The sequence below is a fragment of the Pseudochaenichthys georgianus genome, chromosome 24 (assembly GCF_902827115.2).
Source record: "Pseudochaenichthys georgianus chromosome 24, fPseGeo1.2, whole genome shotgun sequence".
In the NCBI taxonomy this organism is placed as follows: Eukaryota; Metazoa; Chordata; class Actinopteri; order Perciformes; family Channichthyidae; genus Pseudochaenichthys; species Pseudochaenichthys georgianus.
In genome coordinates, this window is record NC_047526.1 from 19,499,957 (window position 1) to 19,521,914 (window position 21,958).

At 38.9% G+C, this 21,958-nt stretch overlaps 1 protein-coding gene across 8 annotated transcripts in view; it reads right to left on the reverse strand.

Moving 5' to 3' along the window:
- Positions 1-21,958, reverse strand: part of LOC117440170 (ATP-dependent RNA helicase DDX1-like) — a 50,494-nt gene that overhangs the window by 17,921 nt on the left and 10,615 nt on the right. For 4 of the 8 annotated variants that reach the window (XR_011642603.1, XR_011642602.1, XR_011642601.1 and 1 more), the window contains exons 2-3: positions 13,918-14,031; positions 4,916-13,463 (exon numbers count right to left, since the gene is read on the reverse strand). The exons of 1 other annotated variant lie outside the window; for it this stretch is intronic. The gene's annotated coding sequence lies outside the window, so the exon portion shown is untranslated. Of the gene's footprint in view, positions 1-3,094; positions 13,464-13,917; positions 14,032-21,958 lie in introns of those variants that run through there. 3 more of the 8 variants (XR_011642605.1, XR_011642604.1, XR_011642606.1) reach the window with 3 other exon arrangements.

Here is a 21,958-nt window from a genome sequence, read left to right on the forward strand (position 1 = left end):
TTCCTAATAAACTAAGTAGGACGATTTAAAACTCACTTAATTGGGTTAATTTAGAAATTGCTTCAGTTTATCATCATAACAGATCAAAAAGTGCAGATTAATTTTACAATAAATCAAGGAATGATGCACTTCTACAAACAAAAACAACATAATTAAAACATTTAAACAAACTACTAAAAGTAGATGAACTACATTATTCAAACGTTTACAGTAACTTCTGATAATAACACGGGAAATAAACGAGGCATCTCTTGTTTTCTCTCTCTCTCTCTCTTAGCGGTTCAAGTGTTCATTTACCGTTTTGTCTTCTCTTTGCTTAATCGATTTGAAACCAAATCTAACGTAGCTTAACCTTAACGTTAGCTTTCTAGCTAACACAACACATGTACGCACCTTTCTCTGTGGGGTTTTAGTGACGAATGAAGTTGGATGTTGTGGTGGTCGTGTCACTGATCTGTATGCTGCAGACCCTGCATATCGCTGTTCTCTTCTTATTACCGTCATCGACAAAATAATCCTTGAATCCAAACTTCACTATTTGTGGAGTAAAGCTAGCTGCTGCCATGTTAACTGACACTCCTGCCTTCTAGTGGGTTGCCAGGTTTGCGCGCACGGCGCTATAATCACGTTTTTCGAAAAAACTAAACGTAATATCTCACTACAAAAACAAACGCAAATATTTAATTTTAAACAGTTAAGTCCTTTCAAGTCATCTATCTCAAGCTTAAGTCAAGTCTCAAGTCATGAATACCAAGTCAAAGTGAAGTCTTTTATCAATGTTAGTCAAGCAAGTCTCAAGTCAAAAAATATGCGACTCGAGTCCCCACCTCTGCTGTTCATACTGCTCACAGGCTGCTGTGTATATCTAATGTATTCATACCCCTCACTGTTTATTCATCATTCAATTAATTCTATATTTTATTAGATTGTCTACATTACTTTTCACTTTACTGCTTTTTGCACTCCTGGTTAGAAGCTAAACTGCATTTCGTTGTCTCAGTAGGCCTACCTGTAATATGTGCAATAACAATAAAGTTGAATCTAATCTAATAAATGTATTTACTTAGTACATATCTGACATTAACGATTAAACACATTTGTGCATTCTTTATAAATGCAAACAGAGTCAAGCCGACTCCGGAGGTGGTGGTATGCACCTTAAAGGCCCTGACACACCAACCCGATTTTGGGAGTCAGAGGCCGTCAGAGGCTGTCGGGCATTCGCGGCGCCGTAGTCAGGTTGGTGTGTCCCGCACCGTTGACCGTGACACGCCTTATTTGGACTGCCAGACCCGATGCATGGCCGATTCAACATGTTGAATCGGCCATGCATCGGGTCTGGCAGTCGGACCAAATAATCACTCTGATTGGCTGTTCAGCTAGCATGCAGTGCATGAGAAGCGAAGCGGAAGTGAGGGACGTAAACAAACGATTTAAGAAGGCACACACAGACTGCTATTCATTTTCATCTCATCATGGCGATCTGGAATGATGCAAACGAAGACCTGCTCATCACCTTGATCCAGGAGAGGCCAGCTCTGTATGATATTACGGAGAAAAGATACTCTTCTTCTTCTCTATCTTCCGGTTGTTGCCTCTTTTGAATGACGAATACACACTACCGCCGCCTGCTGGTAAGGAGAGTTATTGCCACTCACGCACTGAAGTCGGTGCGGTGTGTTCCCGTGCGACACATGGCCAAAACGCAGGAGAACACGGCCAGGCAACAGCCGACTTCAGCGTCGGCTAGTCCTCTGGTGACTGCTTGGTGTGTCAGGGCCTTAAAGTTGTTTTCAATCCGCTAAAAAACCGAGAGAAGAAGAAGCCAACTCCGTAGCCTCATCCCCCGACTCCTCCTTTCCCTGACTCGCGTCCAGAGTTGGGAGTAACGTGTTATAACCATAGACTGTATATAGTGGTTATAACGCGTTACTGTAATAATATTACTTTTGTCGGTAACGGAGTAGTGTAACGCGCTACTTTTATAATTCAGTAATCACACTACAGTTACTAACTAAAATCAGTCCTAATCAAACCTCAACAAACACCTGCAAAGAACACATGCTAAGGTGAAGCTAACGCACAGCTATTTGTTGTTTGTTTATATCACGTGGTCATTCTTCTTCTGTTTTTTGGTTGTTGCTTGTTTTGAATGACGAATACACACTACCGCCACCTGCTGGTAAGGAGAGTTATTGCCACTCACGCATGCGCAGTTCGTACGTGCTCGGCTGAAGTCTTTGCGGTGTCTGGTTCCAGTGCAACACATGGCCAACACGCAGGAGAACACGCCGACGCAACAGCGTGAGCAGAGATAGACTGCGCAAAATATACAGATAGCAGGAGACAGAGGACAGCCATGGTCAGATAGGAAAACATTCAGGATCTGGATCAGTCTTATGGAAACTGAACTAAAGAGAACATTTGAAACTTTAGCAGTCTGCATGATCTGCCTGTAGGGAGGGGCGGGCCGGCCCTGCAAGTAAAGTAACGAGTTACTTTATGTAGAGAGTAACGAAGTAGTGTAATATATTACTTTTTTAAAAGTAATATGTAATATATTACTTTTTTTTAGTAACGACCCTCCTCCCTCACCCCTCCTCGACTCCTCCGTGTGCATTTCAGCTATCGGGACCATGATGTATAATAAGAAGATGTGGGCCTAAGCCCCCAGGAAGTGCACCGGAGTCTGATGAGAATATTCGTTGTGGAGATTATATTAATTATGGGAAATATAATCAGCACTTAAACAAGACTTGAGTTTCACCTGAAGTAAATTCACAAACTACCCTGCAGTGTACAACGTGATTAAAACTAGCTGCCCCTTTCCCAGCTTTGATTACACTTGAATGCATCAATTAATTATAATCGAAACATATGATATATGATTCGGAAATGGACCAATTTGCATAATAAGTACTTTTACTTCTTTAATATTTTGATGCCAATATTTTTACTTGAGTAACATTTTGAATGCAGAACTTTTACTCTGGTAATTCTGGTAAATTGTCTTGACACTAAGAAAATAAGTCATACACCTATCCTATATAATACATGTTCATTGGATTTGAAAAGAACAAAGAAGTAGACAGGATACATGAACATTCTTTATATCAAACATGTGTGGTGAAATCAAAATGAAAAACAAACTAATCCATCAAGATACAGGTATTTTTTTACTTTCTACATTGTTGTTGTATTAGCAGATTTATTAAGTACTAACACTCATCTTCACCAATGTACACCACCACTGAAAAAATAATTATACAAAATCTTGAAAATGTCACTAATCAAATATTTTTGAAAAATAGAGAAAACATAAAAATAGAAACAAAAAATATGGACATATGAACAAAATGCCCAAATGAAGGAAAACAAGACTAGAATGTTTAAGAATAAAGCACAATAATCTTCTTTCCGCCAAGTAAATTTAAGCGTCAGGATATCCAAGTTCACATTTTTACACATCTGGAAATTACCAAAAGTGGGCCACTGGCAGAAAAATAAATAAAAAATAAAGAACAATTGTTCATGCTTCAACATATAATATGTAATAGCCCTATGCATTTAAACACTTTAATCATACATCAATATTTGTGGACACTTTGAGTCTTTGTATTTACATTGAGATATTTAAAGTATACATTACAGCAACACATTACTGCAAGATCATCAAGTTCATTCTACACCAACAATTATACATTTGCATAACAATAAGGCAGCTAATGGCATGTGTAATGAAAAACATACATACAATTTATGTTAACCCTGGTAGATACCTGCTGCACTTTCATTGACCACCATAATGGTATAAGTCAACAGGCGCATTATCTTCCTCTTCTTTGATTAATGTGCTCTCATTGCCATGACCTATTATAACCATGGAGTATTCCTGGGATTCTTCTGTTTCCACTGGGACTGAATACTCAACATTTTCAAAGTCCCATTCTGTATTTAAGTTACAAGCTGTGTTTGGATGTGTAACGGACCCTTGTGGTGCACCCAGGATGTAATACTGGACATTCTCATTTTCTGGTTCTGTTTTGTGTCTTTCAGAATCTGGCAATGCAGTCATTAACGTATGTCCAAGGGCTCCTGTAGGATCACCTGGGACAAAATGCGCAACGTCCTCAGGGTTTGACTCCGTTTTGACATCATCATGAAGAGGACAATATTTTTCCTCTGAGTCCGGTTCTGGTTTTATATTTCCATAACATGGATGCCAATCCTCCTCTTTGATTTGCAAGTTTCCTTGGAGAGGACTGCCACAACCATCACCCACTTGGTTCCCATTGTTTTGGACAATCTTCCTAGGATCGCTTTGTACCTTTGTGCCATCACGAAGGATCCAATCTTTTGTTTTGTAGCCTTCGAGAAAATGGACACAACTAACACCCGAATGGTATTTCACTTGGCGCACAAAACGACCAAAGAGCCGACATTGCTTATTTTGGCTCTTCTCGAGATGACTTTGTGAAGCAAATAAAAATGGCAATTCGAAGATCTTGTTTACCTTACTGAATCTGTCATAACCTCTGAGCATGGCTTGGACTTTGGTCGTTACAGCTATTGAAAACTCCCAGCTTCTTCTGTGTTGGGAACTAATATCAAAGTTATAGTCAAGGATGTCATACCAAGTGCTTGGCAAATAGTGTCCTCTATTTGTTTGTGTATATTTATTTATCTCCGACACAACAGCTTGGGTCAATAGCCTCAAGTGCAGTTTTTCTTTCTCTCCGGATTTTGTTACATCCAAATCCAAACCTATCTCCGTGCAATTGGGATAACAGATCACCTTACTGCAACGCATCGTATTTTTTTTTTTTCTATTGTATTGCATCTTATAAGGATTATCACTTGTCACTGTGTCTTTTTCCTTCTTTGTTTGCAGTGCCAACTTTCTTTTTTCACTAACCTCCCTCCATCCAGCATCCTGAATCCGATCTCGCCGAGTCGATTTACAAGTTGGAGGTTGTCTCTGAGAAGACTGAAATGGAATTTCAAAGACTTCATTAAACCAGCCAGGCCCAACTTTCTTTGGGGCTAAAGAGTAGAACAAACGTGCAGGACTTGTCCTCTGCAAGTCAATGTTAAAGTTGTGTTCAAGGATATCAACAATGATGTCACCCTTTGTTCCACACAATGATCTGGCAAAACCAACCACTTCCAACATAATTTCGCGAGTCAGTACATTGGTGTCAAGTTTATCTCTTGCTTGGTCTTTGTCAACAAACAGGTTCAAACCTGTTTTCTTGCAAGCAGGAAAGTATTCCACTATCATCTCCTCTATTGCAGAGAAGGAAGAGGACTGAACCTTTTCAGGCTTTGGTGCTGTGCAGTTTGCATCCCCAGAGACAGCGTCCGCCCTGGTATGTGTAGGTGGATGATGCATGTGACTAGGGTCAGAGTCAACCTTACAAGTCTTATGACTTCTTTCTTGAAAGCATTTGGGGCAATATTTTGTAGGATTTTTTAGGCATATCAAGTCAGGCAGTTCAAAAGGCTTATTCACAGAGTACATTTTCATCCCAATTACTTGGGCCCTTATGCTTGCCAATAGCTGCTCTTTATAGGCCTCGCGATACAGTTCATTTTTTAAATCAAGAGGAAAATTATACTCCAATATCTCTGTGACGAAGTGCTTTTGGTCTGATATCAGTGCTGTGGCAAACGTATTCAATTCAACCATGATGCCATTGGTCAGCGATTTTGGGTCGAGATTTAGTTTTTCTCCAGATCCTACATTGAAATTAATGCCTAATGTCCTGCATCTAGAGTAAGAATATAATGGACAATGTTCAGTATGAGGTGTTGAGAGAATTTGCTGTATACGATTTTCCCGCACTTTCCACAGCTTTAAATCTAGTTCATTTTTATGTTCAACCGCAGTACTGCCTACTTCTTGGTTTGTGATGGCAGTATGGGACGAACCAGCACTACATCCATCTGTAGTAAGGTTGTTCTTTAATTTCAATTTCCCCAATAGATGTTCTTTTCCTAGTTTCTTTGGTCCCTTGAAGGGATTCACATAGCATGTTAGATTCCTTTGCTCCACTGTAGCATGAATTCGGGCAACAATGCTTCTGGCAAGGTCAGGATCTCCACTTTGCAAATGAAAATCGAAGTTGTGTGTAAGAATGTCAAGACAAATCTGCTCAAAAGTACCACACAACTTTTCTGCAAAGTTTGTCACTTCAGCCACTGATCCATTTGTCAGTTTGTTGATGTCCAGTTTATTTGGTTGATGATTGTTAACATTTAACTTCAGACCTATTTCCTGGCAGAAGGGATAGAGATCCACTCCCTTCTGTGAAAAATGTTCTGAAGTTTTAGCTTGTGAATGAGGTGGGAACCCGGGAGCAACATCACACTCTTCCATTTTCAATATGTTGCTGAGTTGAGGTTTTACATTGCCCATACCAGGGAAAATAGGAAGTACACAAATCTCATTTGAGAATTTGATCGCATCTTTAGAGTTTTCCAGCATTTTCACTCGATTCATAATTTCCAATGTGAATATGTTTCGCTGGTATTCACTCTGCAAGCCGAAATTAAAGTTGTGTTCAAGAATCTCCATGATGAAATCCTGCTTGGAAGAGTTCATTGCTAACGAAAATGTTGCAACTTCAAGCAGATGAGTGTCTCGCAAATTGTCAACCCTAATATGTTGCTTTGCACCAAATCCAACATGGAATTCAAGACCTGATTTCTTTGAGTTGTTGAATGGACCAAACTCGAATGTTGAGAGGATTTTTCTTGCACAGTTAGCACGCAACTTCCACAAGTTGTTCTCTGTTTCCATTTCTTCTTGTTTGACATCACATTTGTTTGGTGTATTTCTTGACGTTTGTGTTTGCACTTCAACTCCAAAACACCCTCTTTCCATTGGTTGATTAGCAAAGGGTGGGTTAAGGTTTGAGTTCTCTGTTTCCATTTCTTCTTGTTTCATATCACCTTTTTTTGGTGTATTTCTTGAAGTTTGTGTTTGCACTTCAACTCCAAAACACCCTCTTTCCATTGGTTGATTAGCAAAGGGTGGGTTAAGGTTTGAGTTCTCCATTTCCATTTCTTCTTGTTTCATATCACTTTTTTTTGGTTCAATTCTTGAAATTTGTGTCAGCTGTTCAACTCCACAACGCCCTCCTTCAATTGGTTGATCTGCAAAGGGTGGGTTAACGTTTGAGTTCTCTGTTTCCATTTCTTGTTGTTTCATGTCACCTTTGTCCATTTCCTTTCTTGAAGTTTGTGTCAGCTGATCAAATCCGCAATGCCCTCCTTCATTTCGTTGATTAGCAAAGGGTTTGTTTACGTTTAAGTTTACATTTGGTAAACTGGATGAGATGTCATCAGAGGTGAGGGAAGGCACGGGATGACCCAGACAACTTGATTCTAATTGTCCAGGAATGTCTGAGCTTAGAAAACAACCATTTGGTTTTTTTAAGTGATTCTGAATGCCTAGGTTTTCTGAATCTGTCATTTCGTCTGAGTCTAGATCAGACTCTCCTAGAGGACAAGTGTAGTTTTTTGCTCTTGTTTTCTTTGTTTGCAGTGCAAACTTTCTTTTCTTTTGAGTAGTTTTCGGTTTGTAAAAAACATAAACTTCATTGAACCAGTTTGGTGTAAGTCTTTGTAAATACATCGTAGGAGAAAAATGTCTCCCCTGCATGCCAATGTTGAAGTTGTGTTCAAGGACATCTTTAATGATGCTAACTTTAGTCCCACACAGTTTTTTGGTGAAACTGGCAACTTCATTCATAATCCCATATGTCAATACAGGTATATCAATCTTAGATTTTGGTTGGTGTTCATCTGCAAACAGCATAAAACCGTTTTTTTGGCAACAACGGTAGCTGTCCATTATCGTTTCCTCTCTTCCTAAGAAGGTAGAAGACCGATCCCTTGCAGTCTTTTGTCCTGTGTAGTTTGCATCATCAGAGACAGCGCCCGCCGTGGTATGAGTACGAGGATGATGTATATGACTAGGGTCAAAGTCATTCTGACAAAGCTTATGACTTCTTTCTTGAAAGCATTTGGGGCAATATTTTGAAGGATTTGGTAGGCACATCAAGTCAGGCAGTTCAAAAAGAGTATTCATCAACCGACGTTTGGATCTCTTGACATTCATTGGTATTACTTTTTTCCATAGTTGCTGTGTAAAGGCACTGCGATACAGCTCATTTTTTAAATCAAGATTCAAATTATACTCCAATATCTCTGTGATGAAGTGCTTTTGAGCCGATAGCATTGCTGTAGCAAAGGTGTTTATTTCAACCATGATACCATTGGTCAACAATTTGGGATCAAGATTTTGTTTTATTCCAGATCCTACATTGAAATCAATGCCTAGTTTCTGACATCGAGAAAAAGAATAAAGTGGGCAATGTTCTTCATGGGGTACTGAGAGGATTTGCTTAATGTGATTAGCTCGACATTTCCACAACTTTAAATGTAGCTCATCTTGCTGTACAAAGTCAGTAGATCTGCCTACTGGTCGGACTATTTCCACAGACTGAGAAGATCCATCACTCCATGCATCTAAATGTGGGTTCCTCTGGCAATCAAGTTTTACCATTGTTGTAGAGTCTTTTGTGGTGTCCTTTCCAGTTATATGAATTGCACAATTTGATAGATTCTGCTTCTCCACTTTAAAAATAATCCGTGCAAGAATATCTTTTGCAAGGTCAGAATCTCCACTTTGGAAATCAAAGCAAAAGTTGTGTTTGAGGATGTCAAGACATATCTGGGCAAATTTTCCACACAACTTTTCTGCAAAGTTTGTCACTTCAGTAATGGATCCATTGGTGAGTTTGTCAATATCCAGTTTTTTATTTTGCTGTGGATTGTACACATTTAGTTTCAGACCTATTTCCTGGCAGAAGGGATAAAGTTCTAAACTTTTCTGTGAAATATGTTCTGAAGTGTTAGCTTGAGAATGAGGTGGGAGCAGCGGAGAAAACTCACACTCCTCTATTTTCATTATGTTGCCGAGTTGAGGTTTTACATTGCCCATACCAGGACGACCAGGAAGTTCAAAAACCTCATTTGAGAATTTAATTGCATCTTCACAATTTTCCAGCTCTCTCACTCGATTCATAATTTCTAATGTGAATACATTTCGTTGGTATTCACTTTGCAGGCCGAAGTCAAAGTTGTGCTCAAGAATCTCCATGATGAAATCCTGCTTGGAAGAATTCATTGCTGTGGCAAATTTAGCAACTTCGAGCAGATGACTGTCACGCAAGTTGTCAACACTGATGTTCTTCTTTGCACTAAATCCAACATTGAATTCAAGGCCAAATTTAATTGAGTAGTAGAATGGACCAAACTCGAATGTCGAGAGGATCTTTCTTGCACGGTTAGCACGCAACTTCCACATGTTGTTCTCCGTTTCCATTTCCTCTCGTTTCATGTCACCTATGTTTAGTGTATTTTTGGAAGTTTTTGTTTGCGCAATAACTTCACAACATCCTCCCTCATTCGTTTTATTTGCATTTGAGTTTACAGTTGGTAAACTGGATGAAATGTCATCTGTGGTGTGGAGAGGTGCAAGAATAACAAGACATCTTGATTTTAATTGTCCTGGAATGTCTAAGCTTAGAGAATTATTTGGATTGTTCAAGTTATCCTGAATGCCACAGTTCCCTGAATCTGTGAATTTGTCTGAGTCTAGATCAGACTCTACTACAGGACAAGTGTAGTCATCTGCTCTTTCTTTCTCTGTTTGCAGTGGAAACGTTCTTTTTTTGACAGTAGTTTCCCGTTTGCTGGCATACTGATGAATAACATAAACTTTATTGAACCAGTCTGGCGTCAGTGTTTGATTTGGAATCGTAGGAGAAAAATTTCTCCCCTGCATGCCCATGTTGAAGTTGTGTTCAAGGACATCTTTGATGATGCAATTTTTAGTCCCACACAGTTTTTTGGTGAATCTGACCACTTCATGAATAATCTCGTTTGTCAATACATTTGTGTCAAATTTATTTGTTGGTTTGTCTTTGTCCACAAACAGGATAAAACCAATTTCCTTGCAAGAAGGGTATTTGGCCATTATCGTTTCCTCTCTTCCTGAGAAGGTAGAGGACGGATCCCTTGCAGTCCTTTGTTCGGTGCAGTTTGCATCACCAGAGATTATGTCCGCCATTGTTAGTGGATGAAGATGATGCATGTGACTACGGTCAGAGTCATCCTGAAAAAGCTTATGCCTTCTTTCTTGGAGGCATTTGGGGCAATATTTTGTAGGATTTTGTAAGCACATCAAGTCAGGCAGTTCAAAAAGCTTTTTTTTCCGATAATCGCTAGAATCCATCTTCTTCAAATGTGATACGTTAATTTTTCTCCATACTTCATGGGTGAAGGCACTGCGATGCAGCTCATTCCTTAAATCAAGATCACAATTATACTCCAGTATCTCTGTGATGAAGTGCTTTTGTGCTGATATTAGTGTTGCAGCAAATGTGTTTAATTCAACCATGATGCCATTGGTCAACAATTCTAGATCAAGATTTTGTTTGAATCCAGATCCTACATTGAAATCAATTCCTAACTTCTTGCATCTCAAGAAAGAATAAAGTGGGCAATGTTCTTCATGAGGTACTGAGAGGACTTGCTCAATCTGATTAGACCGACATTTCCACAGCTTTAAATTCAGCTCATCTTGCTGTCCGAAATCAGTAGATCTGCCTACCTGTTGGTCTATCTTCACAGTCTGAAGAGAATCCGCTTTACATGCATCTACCTGTTGGTTGCTCTGGCAATCCAGTTTGACCATCATTGACGAGTCTTTTCTTGTGCCCGTTCCAAGGATTACACAATTTGATAGATTCTGCTTCTCCACTAGAAAAGGAATCCGTGCAAGAATATTTCTGGCAAGGTCAGGATCTTCACTTTGAAAATCAAAGGGAAAGTTGTGTCTGAGGATGTCAAGACATGTCTGCTCAAATGTTCCACACAACTTTTCTGCAAAGTTTGTCACTTCAGTAATGGATCCATTGGAGAGTTTTTTGATGTCCAGTTTTTTGGGTTGATGATTGTTAGCATTTAGCTTCAGACCTATTTTCTGGCAGAAAGGATAAAGGTCCAAACTTTTCTGTGAAAGATGTTCTGAAGTGTTAGCTTGAGAATGAAGTGGGAGCAGTGGAGAAAACTTGCACTCTATTTTCATTATGTTGCTGAGTTGATGTTTTACATTGCCCATACAAGGACGAACAGGAAGTTCAAAAACTTCATTTGAGAATTTAATTGCATCTTCACAATTTTCCAGCTCTCTCACTCGATTCATAATTTCCAATGTGAATATATTTAGCTGGTATTCACTTTGCAGGCCGAAGTCAAAGTTGTGCTCAAGAATCTCCATGATGAAATCCTGCTTGGATGAATTCATTGCTATGGCAAATTTAGCAACTTCGAGCAGATGACTGTCACGCAAGTTTTCAACACTGATGTTCTTCTTAGCACTAAATCCAACATTGAATTCAAGGCATTTCATTGAGTTGTGGAATGGACCAAACTCGAATGTTGAGAGGATTTTTCTTGCACGGTTAGCACGCAACTTCCACATGTTGTTCTCTGTTTCCATTTCCTCTTGTTTCATGTCACCATTGTTTAGTATATTTCTTGATGTTTGTATTTGCTCTTCAACTTCACAATGCCATCCTTCAATTGGTTGATTTGCAAATGGTGGGTTTGCGTTTGAGTTCTCCGTTTCCATTTCTTCTTGTTTCAAGTCACCTATGTTCAGTGTATTTTTGGAAGTTTGTGTTTGCGCGATAACTTCACAACATCCTCCCTCATTCGTTTGATTTGCATTTGAGTTTACAGTTGGTAAACTGGATGAAATGTCATCTGTGGTGTGGAGAAGTGCTTCTTGTTCCATGTCTGACTTGTTTGGAACATTTATTGGAGTCTGACATTTCTCCTCAACTCCACAATGCCCTCCATTATTTTGACTGTATGTCGCAAGTGGTGGAATCACATTTAAGTTATCGGTTGGTAAAGTGGATACAATGTAATTGGTGTTGAGGAAAGGCACATGAAGACAATTTGATTCTGGTTTTCTAGGAATGTCGTAGCCCAGAGAACCTTTGGGGTTTTGTGACTGATTCTGTTTGCAAACGTTTCCTGAATCTGTGGCTTTGTCCAAGATTAGTTGAGATGTTCCCATTACTTCTTGTTCCATGTCACATTTTGAGTCTGAATCAGACTTTCCTACAGGACAAGTGTGACAATGATCTCCCTCTGCTGTTCTAGTGCTATACAAATGAGTGTGATAAGAGAGTGTGTTTGGTTCCATGTCTCTTTTGCGCCTTTTGATTGCCTGTTTATTTTTTAAATCAGACTGCCTTCTTTTTGTCACTTCCTTAAACTGATATTGCGGAGCTTCCATATCAGACAGAGCTGTTTCTCTGTGTCTTTTGAAGGGATTTGTCTGGAATGAAAACGGCTCGGTTTTAAACTCTGGGCTTATTTTGGTACCAATGTTGAGAAATCTCCTTCTTTTCTTCAGCAAGTGCGATATCTTGAACCAAGCTCGACTTTTTTCTTGTTGACTTTTTAGATCAAGTTCAAAATTGTGCTCCAAAACATCCAGAACAATAGGGCTGTAGGATGCAGTGAGAATTCTGGTGAAGTGAATTAACTCTAACAGTATGCCCTTTGTCAACAAACCTGGCTCTAGACTTTGTTTTGACCCAAAATCAAGGTTCAGACCAATTTTCTCACAAAAGGGAAACAACTTGGAAAAATCATCATCTTTTTGTTTCTCTGCTGACTGTGCTTCTGAAAACTTGAATTCATCTTCATAGTCACTGTCATCACTTTGTGCCCTATCCATCTCTTCCAAGAGACTTTCTGCCTTAATGCAATCTTTGGATGTTGCGTGTGAACACTGTAATTCCTCTTCATGTTCCCAATCATCAGTGTCATCCGTCTCCACCAGGATACTTTCAGTCTTATGCTTTGTGGATGCCATGTTCGGTTCATTGCTGCTCGAGCATTCTGGATTACATGGTGTGTCAAAGAGAGAGAACACTTCATTTTTATCTTTAGGAGGTTTCCTAATCAAGTTTTTAACTTTGTGCATAATTTGAGATGTAAAATCAATCCGCTGTTGATCATTTTCCAAATCAAGATCGAAATTGTTCTCTAAAATGTTTGTGAAAAAATGCCTTTTACTCTTGTTTACTGTTTTAGCAAAGTCACAGACCTCAAGTATGACCCCATTTGTCACTAAACCTATATCCAGTTTTGTATGGTTGTTGGATGCTACATTAAAATCCAATCCAATCCTATTGCTGCAATGGAAAGGTTCTGGATGTCTCGAATATTTGTCTACACACATAATGCGCCACTGCCATACTTTGTTGGCATCCATCTTTTTGTTTTGTTCTTCAGACAGCAGTTGCCCCCATTTTCCATCTGCAGTGAATTCACCTACTGTTCTTCTTTGCCTTGTATGTTTTCTTTTCCTGTATTTAGTTAGAAAAAAGAATGAAATTATATACAAATGAATCACACTATATGTATTATTTATATAATATTTATCAGACTAAAATACCAGATATCTGACACTTAGACCCTTAGTTTCTGAAAGTACTCTGGTTACTTGTGATAGGCATTAGGCAATATCTTTGACATAATGACCATTTCTTTTATTTTATTTCTTTAGATAAAAGTGATTTGCCAAGCAGCATGTTTAGTGGCTAATGTATTTTGATTCATCTTATAACTGTGCAGCTCATTTCAAATTTGAATATTCTGGACATATTTTAATAGTATGTCATATTTTAATTTAATTTATTCCACTACCATACATTTTTTGACTATGAGGGACATTTTCTTGTACACTAAATTAATACCAACTTTTCAAAAAACACAATTCTACTTGCAGCAAATCTATATAGATTTCATCTTGCTACATACCTTGCAAGACATTCATCTTGAATAAAAGCTCTTCCAAGTTTTCTAGCCCACACTGAATGTCTGCTTCCTATGTGGTCATCCTCCAGACAGCAACGAGACTCTTCTGGTACAGTGCTACCATGGATGAAAAGAACATTTAAAAACATGTTTAACAGTGGTGACGGAAGTATTCATAATTATTTATTTTGTAAAAGTTGTACAATTACAATGTAGAAACACTCTGTTACAAGTTGGAACCCTGAATTCAAAATGTAAAGAACTAAAGTATAGGCAACAACATATACTCAAAAGTACTCCAAGTTACAATACATGAAAATCAAAACATTATAATACTGGATACAAATAATTGATTCATTAGCATGAATCCATCAGCGATTGGTCTACTAATGTTAGAAGGAACAAGAAAATCGTGCATGCAGGCAGAGGTGGAAGAAGTACTCCGATCTTCCTAAGTAAAAGTAGAAATACCAAAGTGTAAGAATACTTCTACAAGTAAAAGTCCTGTATTGCAAAATGTTACTCAAGTAAAAGAACAACACATTTTGGCATCTAAATATACTTTGTCTTTATTAGTAGAGATGTCCCGATCCGATCACGTGATCGGGGATCGGAGCCGATCACGTGATTTTCAAAAAATCGGGGATCGGGATTTAAAAAAAAATAATGTATAAAATATATTTTTTTAATTTAATGTTACAAAACAAAAATGACCATGTTCACGTCTTAAAGTCATCCTGAGGCCTTAGTTTTGGTTTAAAATTACACATCATGTATGTGTTGCTTCTTTTGGGCTTGTTTTCATAGACCTGGTTGCTTATTTATCTCAAAGAGTGGGCGCAGTGTCTAATAGTAGCAGTAAGCTAACGAGAGGCTACGTTCAGCTGGTGACTCGGGACTCGGGACAGAGAAAATGTCAGGAGTTTGGAAGTATTATAACATTTAAAGCGAAGGCAGTGTAACAGCCAGATGCAATGTTTGCAAGGCAGAGGTTCCGCGTGGTGGAAAGAACAGAGCTACGTTCAACACGACCAATCTAATACGCTACCTGAGAAACAAACACCAACAACAACACGGCGAGTACACAGCGGCCACTCAGGTAACGGCACTGAAACAACCAACACTTTCAGAGACTTTTAAAATGACAGAGAAACTGCCCCAGAACAGTGAAAAGGCCAAAAATATAACAGCCAAGATAGCTGAAATCATCGCGTTGGATGACCAGCCGTTATCTGTTACCTTTTTTTTCTCTTAATGCATTGCATAAAGATCGGATCGGGAAAAATCGGTATCGGCAGATTGTCAAAATCAAATGATTGGAATCGGATCGGGAGCAAAAAAAGGTGATCGGGACATCCCTATTTATTAGGATCCCCATTAGCACTAGCATGAGCATTGGCTATTATTCCTGGGGTCCTCACACACACAAAACATACATACCACAAAATTAAAACAAAACAGCTCATCATTTCATGCAATTTACAGTGCTGTATGAAGTGAAAACTAAAATGTTCATCCAATTATCGCCATCCTAAAGCCAAACAAAAGTAAATACAAATAAGTGTACATAATAATATATGCATACATAGCCACAGGCACAGTTCAAATGTACTTTATAATACTTAAATATTTTTTTAACAACCTTTTGAAATGTACTTTTTTTTTTGTACTGTAATTTTCCTGAATGATGTGGACCGGTAAAGAGTTCCAGCTGATCATGGCTCTGTACATGACTGTTTTCTGTCCCATATTTGATTTAGATTTGGGTAATACAAACCTTCCTTCTATTGTATGTCGTGTTTGATAGTTATGTTGTGCATATTGCGCTATAAACCTTTGTGATAATATATCTGGTGAGTGAGTCACTGTAATATTTCTGACAAAATATAAGTTGACCTCTGTCTGACAGTTAACCATTTCAGTGTCTCCAGCATTTCAGTGACTCTGGTTCTGCAGGAGCACTGCAGTCCACATCGTGCTGCCTTATTTTGTGCTACTTGTAGTTTGTTTAAATCTTTTTCAGTAGCACTAGACCATATAACCAAACAATAATCAAGCTGAGACAGAACCAAAGCATCCAAAACTTGTCTACTGACATCCATAGGCAAATATTTTACAATTCTTTTTACAAGTGACACACCCCTTCCCATTTTACATACAACATTATCCATTTGTTTAGACCAAGATGATTTATGATCCAGGGTTATACCTAGCAATTGTGTCTCCTTGACCTGTTCAATTTCAATATGGTTTAAATGTAGTTGCAATTTTGGTTCACCTTTTAACTGATGATTTGATCCTATTAATAACGATTTTGTTTTTCTCGCATTAAGTACCAACTTACTATTTATGACCCACTGATATCAGTAGTAGATCTTTATTCATAACATTTGTCAACTCTCTTGTAGTTGATGCTGCATAATGTATTGTTGAGTCATCTGCATTAGTGTTAATTTCGTCAGCTATTTTTTTATTTAGTTTTAGTCTTAGTCCTGTGTTAAATTTCCTTTTTAGTTTTAGTCATATTTAGTCACCTTCATCCTGTTTTTATTTAGTCAAGTTTTAGTCGACTAAAAGTCTGAGCATTTTAGTCTTATTTTATTCGTCTAAAACAGTAAACATTTTAGTCAAGATTTAGTCGACTAAAAGTCTGAGCATTTTAGTCTTATTTTAGTCAAAGAAAACTAATTATTTTAGTCTACTTTTTGTCAATGAAAACTGTCCATTGTCTTTTTTAGTCATCAGATTATAGAACATTTCAGTCAAACTAGTCTAGCCAAAACCAATAATTTGTCATTTTAGTCAAACGTATTTCACAATAAGATTATATATTGTTCTTATTTGATAAAAAAAACAGGTTGAATGATTAAGAATGCAGCTTTGCAGAGAGTATCTGGTCAGGTTTGTGGTGTTTTTACCTGTGTTATGGCCACATTGCTTCCCTTCTGATAAAACAATGCATTCGCTTTTTTTCTCCGCCTCATTGTAGCGAAAATGGGCCCAAATATCACATCGTTTCTTTCTCCCTAGCAGTGGTGGCTTTAGACTTTTGATGGACAGGATTGTAACATTTCCGTCATAATCCATTATTATCCGTCGAGTGCACAATGTATCAATCACTCGCGCTGACGGGGGGGTATTCGGTTAACGCGAGTGCGACCACTGCTTCCAAGCCCTGTTGTTGCCATTTTATTTTATGTTAAATAAGGTTAGTTAGACCATGAGTTAGTCCCAAGTCTTCCTGACAGTTCACAGTGTGCCGCTGCCCGGTGTAATTCAAATGTACCGCCGCGCGCACCGCAGACACACAGCTGCTGCCCTGCCGCAGCACCGGAAATGGAACTGCTGGGAGAAAAACTGACTATCAGAAATGTAACGTTATCTTTAATAATATTTCGTCTCCTCATTTTTCGTCAACGAAAGTAAAGAGAGATTTTGGCATAGTTTTTATTTAGTCAACTACATTTTCGTCTAGTCACTTTTCGTCAACGATATTGCATGATGATTTCGTTGCAGTTATTGTTTACTGCCGTCGGTGCCGTCTGGTCATCGTCTTGTTTTCGTCATGAAAAAAAAGGTCGTTGACGAACATATTTCGTCATAGTTTTAGTCATACATTACAATTTTAGCTTTTTCTAACACTAATGGTAGGTCATTTGTAAAAATAGAAAATAAAAGTGGTCCCAAACAACTACCCTGAGGTACTCCACAAGTGACTGTTTTCATCTTTGAGAGACTTCCATTAAAAAAAACAGTTTGTCAGGTAACTTTCTAACCACCTCAGCGTTTCAAAATTAAAACTAGGGGTGCACCGAATAGGAAATTCTTGGCCGAAACCGATACCGAAAATAGGAAACAGTTGGCCGAAAACCGAATGCCGAAAGGCCGAAAATGATTAATAGAAATATATATATATATATATTAGGGCTGTCAAACGATTTCAATTTTTAATCAGATTAATCACAGCTTAAAAATTAATTAATCATGAATAATCATCATTCGAACTATGTCCAAAATATGCCATTTATTTATGTATATTGTTGTGGGAATGGAAAGATAAATGAAAGAAGGCGGATATATCCATTTAACATACAGTATCTATGTTTATTATAACATTTTTCTGCGTGTCAAAATGAAAGACAACCCACACACCTATCAATCATCAAACCGTGGGGTCTTAATTCATTACGTGTTGATTTCTATCAACGGGGGAGTACTTCAGGAAAGTCGACAGAGGAGGGGGGGGGGGGGGGGGGGGGGAGTACTTCGTGACCACAGAGTGTGAACGTTGTGATCAGCTGTTTTAGCGCAGTTCTCCAGTGAAGGGGGGGGGAGTCTCCCTCCGCAGCCGGTTGGCGTAATTTTGGCACAATTCCGTTGTACAGACCGACGTTAACAGCAGCCCTATCTGTGCACACGGAGACCGACTCTGTCGTCCGGTGATCTAACCGCCTTCTGGAAAAGCTTCACAAATACGTCGGTACGCAAATGCGCTTTGTGACACAAGTGACGGTACGCATTTCAGATTACGCACATAACCTGCATACCAGTTATGTGCACCCCTGTACTACAGCAAAAGTATTCTCCGTCGGGACTTCCTGCAACAACACCACGCCGTTATCAAAGATGTTCTATTGAGAAGATGATCACTACGTGACAAAAGTTTTCAAAACCGTGGCTACCGAAATCAATCTTACTAACTGCTGTCTGTGCAATTTACTCCGCGCGAGTTGGCAGACTTTATTTTGCTTACTTTAATATCATTTTTCATGGTGGGGCTAAGCCATTTCTTGGTATGGGTGTAGCCTACCCCAGCGCTGCCACTGGTGGGATGTATGGGGCGGGCCATTCTGCACATGCGTTAAATGCGTTAAGTATAATAACGCAATTAATTAAAAAAATTAATTACCGCCGTTATCGCGATAATTTTGACAGCATTAATACATATATATATATATATATATACACACATATATACATATTAGGGCTGTCAGTCGATTAAAATATTTAATCGCGATTAATCGCATGATTGTCCATAGTTATTCGCGATTAATCGCAAATTAATCGCACATTTTTTATCTGTTCTAAATGTACCTTAGAGGAATATTTTTCAAGTTTTTAATACTCTTAACATATGAGTCGACAAATATGCTTTATGCAAATGTTTATTATCATTTGAACAATGACAAATATTCTCATGAATATTAAACACAACAACCTCTGAACATTACAAATATTTGCCTCAATTCAACCTGGAACCTCTCTCATTCAATAATACAATACAAAGTGTGTGTGTGTGTGTGTGTGTGTGTGTGTGTGTGTGTGTGTGTGTGTGTGTGTGTGTGTGTGTGTGTGTGTGTGTGTGTGTGTGTGTGTGTGTGTGTGTGTGTGTGTGTGTGTGTGTGTGTGTGTGTGTGTGTGTGATGGATCGTTGGAGCTATGCTGCCTGGACACTGCAATCATGTTGCGAGCACTATCTGTGCTGAGTTTGCTGACTTTTCGTACAATGTCCCACTGTCTGGCTACCTGCATAAAGTCAAGTGCTCGGCGCAGTTGTCGGCAAAATGTCGCTCCTCTGTTTTCATTGAAACAGCTCCTTATATCCGTTAGTGCAGCTAGCTAGTAGGGCTGCACGATTCTTGCTCAAATGTGAATCACGATTTTCCTCCATAAGAATTGAGATCACGATTCTCACACGATTCTCATCGTTTCAATGAAAATATTTATTCCACTCTTACTCTTAGACGTCACGTGAGTACAATGAATTTAAACAGACAACATTTGTCTCTCTTGTAACAAAAACATAACTTTGTCTTTAGTCTGTAGTTGCTGAATACTGAACAAACATTATTACATTCAAAATGTGGAACCTGGAGCCAACTATTGTGGCTTTAAACGGACACCATCAACATCAAAGTGCTGGACTTAAATCCAAGTCTCAGTTTCTTGTAGCAAAAACATAGAGTAACTAAAATGAATTTGACAGCCAACTACTGTGGCTTTAAACAAAGTGCTTGACTTCAACTCAAGTCTCTCTGGTAACAAAACATACAGTAACTAAAATAAAGATATTGCTGCTGCCTGAGTGCTGAACATAAAAAATTGAATTTTTGCAGCTTTATAATAACAAAATGTAAACGTTGCAGTAGCACCTGTCCACAGTGACAGGACACCCAACTACTGTACAACAACACCAACCTGTTTGTTACAGGGAGGAATGCACTTAAGTTACTCAAAATACCTCACCACAGTGCTGAATATAAAAACAAAACAGTCACAGCTTTAGAATAATAATATAAAAAAAGCCTAGCCGGCTAGCACCCAGTTCAACTACTGCACTTAAAGGTTCTTGTACTGCAAAAAACATAAACTTAAACAAAGTGCTAGACTCCACTGAGTAGTAATGTCACTGAATCAAAAGGATTAACTTAAATACTGCAGTCAGTACTGAATATAAAAACGGAACAGAACATAAAGTTACAGCTTCAGAATAAATGTAAATAAAGCCTAGCTGCCTAGCTACTAGCACAGTCCATCTATTTTTTTCGGCACAAGCACAACTTCCCTCTCACTCTCGCCAGAGTCGCCACCGGGATTTTCATCGGTGTTGTTGTCATTGTCCTCGACCTCCTCGTCACTCATTTCTGTTTTTCCTGTACTACTAGTCGCTCTCGTCACTCTTTGCTAATCAGTGCTAATGCTAACGCTTCTGTAAACATACTGCCGGCTGCTGCCCTCACGTGCTGCAGTCAGTGAGTGTTGCCAGGTATACTTATTATAAGCCACATTGGGCTTATCTTTCTGTAAAGTTGCTTGGTAGTAAGTAATAATGGTTGTTGCGGTAGTGAGCTTGTAGATTTTCAAATAGCCGACCCGACATATATAGGTTTAAAGTGCTCATGTTCTTTTGCGCTTGTTTTCATAGACCTGGTTGCTTATTCCTTCCGCAAAAACTGGCAACACTAGTGGCTGCAGCGTTAACACTGCATGAGAGGAGGAGAGACAGACAGAACACTACCATTTGGATGCGATCATGGTACTTTAATGTTAAATGTGTAGAGTATATTAGCTTTACATCGTTTAAAGAGCCTGTGACACCATCCCAACAACTGTTGTGCAATGAAATATTGGTCTACTAGTAATCTCGAACCGTCAGTTTAAAAAATAAAAAGCGATACCGTTCCGTTAAATATCAATAATTTCGAACATCGTGGGGAAATTCCTTCACTCATTTTGTAGTTTTGGGGGAAGCCGGAAGTGACGTCAATGCGGGAACGCTTCGAGGGCCAAACACGGACAAAGTGTGTTGTTATGCGTAGAAATGGTGAATTACTGAGATTAGGCACGTTAATAACGTTTTAATGAAGTTGACTACAGTATATTCATATTTGTCAGTGCTTTCATGTCAATTCGGCGACATAAACATAAATGATCGTGGTGAAGATGATGATTACATTAGGATTAAAAATCGGGAGTGAGAGCTGCTGAATTTCCTCCCGTCGGATGTGATATAAAAACAAATCGATTATTTTTGTGGTTGTAAACTCAAGTGGATGAAACTACATTTATTAGTGCTTTCATGTCAATTCGGCGAACATATGATACATTAAATGATCGTTTGTTTGAGCCGGTCTGCATTTCCTGATGAGAAAACAAACCGATGCTTTTTGTAGTTGTAGTACACCAACAACATGGATTAAACGTGTGTTTTTTTTACCACAATGTTGGGGAAATTAATGGATAAAATGCACGGATTATTATTATTATTCCCACTCCGATCGGGACACTAGGTCCACCGTTTCCCCGCAGCCAGGCTCCCCCCGTTGACAGTTTACGTGGGCTGGGTGCAGTGGCGGACTGGCCATCGGGACGAATCCCGATGGGCCGGTACCAAAGTGGGCCGGTCGGATAAGTCACCAGCACATCCCCCATAGGCGGCGCGTGAGGCTCATGTTTGAGAAGGCTAAATAACTTCTTTTACCTGACGCTGCCCGCCTCCGGCGTCTATAGAAAATGGATGAACTCAGTGTGCGGAGTTTAAATC